The sequence below is a fragment of the Dicentrarchus labrax genome, unplaced genomic scaffold (genome assembly GCF_905237075.1).
Source record: "Dicentrarchus labrax unplaced genomic scaffold, dlabrax2021, whole genome shotgun sequence".
Lineage (NCBI taxonomy): Eukaryota > Metazoa > Chordata > Actinopteri > Moronidae > Dicentrarchus > Dicentrarchus labrax.
This window is the reverse complement of record NW_026136713.1, coordinates 589127-595159: the sequence shown is the minus strand read 5'-3', so window position 1 is coordinate 595159 and position 6033 is coordinate 589127.

Here is a 6033-nt window from a genome sequence, read left to right as displayed (position 1 = left end):
CCTACAAACATCAACAACACCAAAAAACATGGCGAATATTAACCCTAGCGCAATGGCTGCTGTGAAACAGGTCTATGTTGCTTATGAAAAAACTTGTTTTTCCAGGATCATTGCCCCAACCGATAAGGACTACTTTTTAAAACAACTTTATTTTGGAATAGTCGTATATATACAACAAATGAATACATGTTCTCAACATAATAGTATAAAAAGAAACAAGAACGTGAGTTTACATTAATAAAAAGCATAAAATAAAAATGCTGAAAACAGCAATAGGTGAATAAACATCATTAATATAACATTATGAAGAAAGAAGCTTGTTGGTTGGACAGTTTTAATATAATTTTACAAACATATAATCTTTCATTCAAGTCCAAAAAGTAACTGAATGTATACAGTACCAAAAATAAATGCCTTCTGTTACCTTTGTTTTTAATAACCAAAAGTCTAGGTTTGTTATTATATATGTAATATGGTAAGAGCCATGCCTCTGCCAGTCGGCTCCTATAAAAAAAACAACCTTTTCCTGTCTAATTTTCCTTCTTTCATTTAATGTATTATGTATATGATTGTTAAAGCATTTAGCATTCATAATGTCAATACCACGTATCATCATATCTATTGCCTTTATAAGTTATTGTCAGTGCTTCTTGAAACTGAAGATGACTTTTCACAGATAAAAGACCATACTTCAAAATTTAATTTCCTGACTCACAATATTCAGACAAAGTGATTAAAGTCATTGTAGACTGCACCTTTGTCTTAATATTACAACATTATATTAACATGTATATTTACTTAATTGTCATTAATAATGTGTCATTATATGATATTTAAAGTGGCATCAATTTATTATTTTATCCAGTTTTGTCATTTAAGGGCCACAAAAACATGCTGAAAACATAACACTGACATATTATTACCTCATAAAGATCTTAGCAGTTGTCTATTCACACATCCAGCAGACACAGAGCCACATCAGCATTCAATGGAGACATGTTTGTAGTCCAATAGTCCCTTTAGTTATAGCTCTGGCTTTAGCTGTTCTTGCTCATTCCTGTTATCTGTTATGATTGTCCACAAGATGGCAGCACAGGACAGTGAAACACAGGAATAGCATCAGCTCTTTCCCCCGGCTTTACGTCCATTATTGTGTCACCTAAAAATGACCAAAAGTTGCCAAAATGACGGGGATATGATTATATACATTTAATGCATTTACTGTAAATTAATTTGCTGTATTAAACTGATACATTATGCTGTTTATGGTGTACATGGAACAGGGTATTTAAAGGCCTTGACCTACTACACTGTAAAACCAGTTAATTCAGCTCAAACTGTTTGAGGTTTACTTGCCTTAAACCTTTTAAACGTATTATCTCTAACAATTTAAACGTGAAAAAAAAACATTTGTTTTGAGTACAAGTAACTCAAGAATGAATTGTTACGGTATATTGGGTAAATGTACAAATTTACAAATTGAACTTAAAAGTATATCACACTCATATGCAGCATTTCTCCAAAGTTGTATCAACATGTATCTGAATAAAGTAGGAATAATTTAAATGTATCTTCTTTATACAGATGTTACCACTTAAAGCGAATTTACTTAATTTTCTACCACTAAAGAAAATTTTTAAATAATTAATTACCCGTCAAAACAGCTGAGATATGATAAAAAACAATTAAAAAACAAAATAATTTACCAATTATCAAAATGGTAGCCAATTAATTTTGGGGGGGGTTTACTTTTCTGTAACGATATAAATTCAAATATATATATATATATATATATATATAATTCAAAGTCAAATAGTCAGTGGAACAAACTAACTTTACATCACCCATACTTAAAACACTGCACAAATCTAAATGCACTAAAAACAACTGAGATATTACTTCAGCAGTTTATTTATGAGTTGGGTTTAATTCATGGGAATTAGTGACTCAACATTTTTGGAGGATTAAGCTATGTTAGTTTATTTATTTTATTAAGATATGTTGTTAGGATTTACAGACCAACAAGCAAACACATTCTGTAATTGTTCATTTATTCATTCATGTAATTGTTATAATTTGGAGAAAACCTAAATCATTTTACATTTAATGATTGAAAGTGAGCAGAGGTGACGAGAGGATGCGTGTGGAAATGAGGGATTAGGGAATACAAAGAAAGAAAAGGAGAATGTAATCGAATAAAATCACTTGAAAACAGATGAATGGATGGGGCATAAGAGAAAGACTGTGGAGTCCAATGAGTGGATAAAAGGCTGCAGACTGATAATAGGTGTGTGTGAAGAGTGCTGAGGCGAGGTTCCTGGTTGAACTTCCACTAGAGCATCATAAGTCACTCTGATTGGTCGACTGAACCCATAAATAAATTACATTTCATATGTGCCCTACAAAGACCTTAAGATCTAAACTAATGCATCATATGAAGTGTAGCTCAGCTGGTAAAACACAGGTGTCACGTTGCAAATTGTAATCTATCAATCTCTAAGGTAAGGAAGTAGGGGAAAACCGTGATTAGAAATTTCCCAGAGCCCAGTGTTCCAACAATGAGTTCAAAAACCAATAGATATTTAGTTCTCAGTCATATGAAACAGAATAATACAGCAAATCCTCACATTTGAGAAGCTGGAACGAGACTTTGATATTCATTCACACTTGATACATGACTTAAAATCAGCTGATTATAAAACTTTTGGCAAATATTTTTCTGTAAATAGACTACCAGAGCAAACCTTTAGCTCAGGTTCTTGCTTAATGCCAGAATGTTTACTTTGTGGTTTGCAGTAAATGATGCCCAACAGACCATCACAGACAGACCAATACTAACCCCTAACCCTAACCCTAACCCTAACCAAAAAAGGAGCCAGTACATTAATTCAGCACAACCCTAAACATAACAGAACCCTAACCCTAATTCTTTTGGCATTTTTTATACTTTTTAACTGACATTTTCAGTGCTGTTTTATTAGTGTTAAGTAAGCTATGTGTTTACACAAAGACACAGTTATGCAGACGTTTAGGAGTCCCTCAATAGCAGTGTTGTACACAGGGTTTTAGAAACAGCAAAGTCCAAAAACAGAACTTGCTTGTTCTGGGGCATCAAACCATCAAAGTATTCATTTATAGACAATAATTTCACAACTTTTATTGTACACCCCTCTGAAAAAATACCGTTGACTTCAGTGGTGGTCACCAGAGGGACTCAATAAGAGGTAAGTGTTCGCATGGACAGAATCAGAAGCTGCTGAGTAGGTAGTGTACAGCTTTTAACTGAAAACAGCTGTCTGCTGCTGCTGGAAATGGGTGAATGGAAGCTGTGAGACTAAATGAAAACAGTAAAATTGCAGGCAATAAAACCAAAACAATGAGCTGAAAGACACTAAAACGTTCCGCAGATTTGAGGTGAACTGAAGAGCTGGTGATAATTCACTCACGTCACTAAGATTGACCCCTGTCCATTGTCTTATGATCCATTGTTTGGATTTCATTTCAGTTAATTTCAGTTAATTTCCAGAGAAGGTTTGCTCATTACAGTTTCTTTTTTATTGTTTAAGAATCTTTTTTTAGTTTTTTAGTCTTCGTTTTAGTTGAGTTTTTATTGGTTTCAGTGCGAGTTTTAGTTTTATTATAATATGGGATGAAGGCAAGATTTTAAAAGTTCAGACAAAAACTAAAACTAAAGACATTTTTATTTAATTCTAGTTATTTTTGTAAGTACAAAATATAGTTTCAGTTTTTATTTTAGTTTTAGTGAACTATAACAACCTTGGCCTGATGGTAGCTTAAGTCAGACCCACGCACACACTCATCCTTTAATCAAACAGTGAGTGTGACCTCAACAACAGAAGTCAAATGGGGGGCGTCACCTTTCCTCGCTCTCCTGACTCTACTCTGACTCCTTGACCTCTGACCCCATCCTGTCCCTCTCTCTCTTCAGCTGATGGATCCTGTAAAAGTTAAACGTGTTTATTTATTATGTATTTCTTTGAAGGTGCTTGAGTGGCTTACCCTACTCTCTCTCTCTCTCTTCTCTCTCTCTCTCTCTCTCTCTCTCTCTCTGCAGTGTCTTCCGCCCCTCGCACTCATTAATTAATTCTCAATGGCCATTAAGGTGGTGTGGGCTGGGCCACTGATGAATATATTCAATCTGAGTCTTTGTCCAACTGTCAGGGGGAGGCACACCTCACCTGTACTATGGATGGTAATGGCCAAGGTGTGTGTGTGTGTGTGTGTGTGTGTGTGTGTGTGTGTGTGTGTGTGTGTGTGTGTGTGTGTGTGGTTTTGTATACTGTTTGAGTGCATGCTTACATGGTGCATGTGTGTGAGTGCTGGGGCACAGTCATTGAACAATGAACACACAGGTTATCACAAGGTCACTACCTCACTCGCATTGCATGTATGTGTGTGAGCCAGTGTGTGTGAGTGTGGTTGGGTGGCAGTGACAGGAAGGAAGTCTAATTAGAGCATTAATTAAGAAGCAAACGGTTTATTGAATAAATCCTGTGGTCATTAACAGAATGGCCTCCTCCTCCCGAGTTCTCTCCCTCTGCTCTCATGTCACTGTGATGACGCTGCTCTGGACAACTTAAGAGCTGGATACTGGACCAGGCCTGGAATTAAGTCCTTTTTAGGGCAAAGCCACTTTAGCCCTGTATAAATACAAATTTAACACAAAAACGTTATTACAGATTACAAACTATTTTTCAGTAACTTACAAAAGTAAGTTAGTGTCACTTAGAATTACTAGTAAAAACTGTTTTATCATGAATCTTTTTTCCACAGCGGAGTTTGTGTTACTAAACTCTTTCGATCTAATTTGTTTCAACAATTTTTGGGGAGTTAAAATAACTTTGGATTACAGCGTAAATAATAGTAAAACACTGACACAGACATTTTACTGCACAATTATTACTTAGTAAAGTAAAGTTTGCTATAATACTTAATACCTTTACCTAAGCAAGGTATAGAATGCAGAGCTTTTACTTGTAGTTTAGTACTTTTACAGTGGGGTTACTATTAATACTTTTGTTTAAATAATGGACCTGAATACTTCTTCCACCTCTGGTTAGCACACCCACAGCCTAACTGCATTTGCTGGTGAGTTGAAAAAACTATTATTATGTACGATATGTAAAATGAAGATTTTTGACAATGGACTCTGGTGGCGAGTGATAGCAAAACCTGAGCTGTTTCTGGTTAAACAAAAGTTCTATCTCTGTAGGGATCCTTTCTATAATATTGTCAGACACTTAAAATAACAATCTGAGCCTGTCAGTGGCAAAAACAACAACTTTTAATGGACGTAGTTTGACGTTACAGATAGCTGACGTTACGTGGCAGCCGTATTTTAAAGGGGAACTTGGCAACTCTAGCCATTTCTTCGCTGTTTTTCACTTTTGTCGTCGCATGTTTTCTCAACGAGCTCTCCCTACAGCTCTGGGACGTATATTTCAAAACACTGTCGTAAAAAAACTCACTTGCGGCCCCCTCCTCCCCCTTTCTACCGCTGCTGATGTGCATTTGTTGCCGGGCAACTTTTTTGTGTGGAGCAATGTCTACGAGGTGGGTAATACATTCATCGTCGCTTGTTCTTATAGCCAGCGTGGCTAACCGGTATTGAGGGGGGCGCGTGTGTTTATGTGGAACTGCTGTAAAGCAGTTCGTGTCTCTTGCTCGTTCTCGCTTCTCACGATACTTCCTATTTCCAACTTAACGGGACGGTAGTCCCAAAGTTGCAAGGTTGGTTTTCCGCCTGTTGACGCTAGGGGGAGCGGGGAAAGTCACCATTAACACCGGAACAGGCCATTTAACCATCCAAAGGATTTCTAAACAGGTTTATTAAGTTGAAATAGTTGCCAAATTCCCCTTTAAGTCTAATTTAACTCAGTTAAACCAGTGTGGTTGAAGGTAAAGACTGGAGATACACAAAGAAAGATGTTTTTGGTGAGTTTTATTTTCTTTATGTCCAGTTTTAAGTGTGTTTTAGGATGATGGTTTTGTTTATGGAGTCAGCCATTTCCT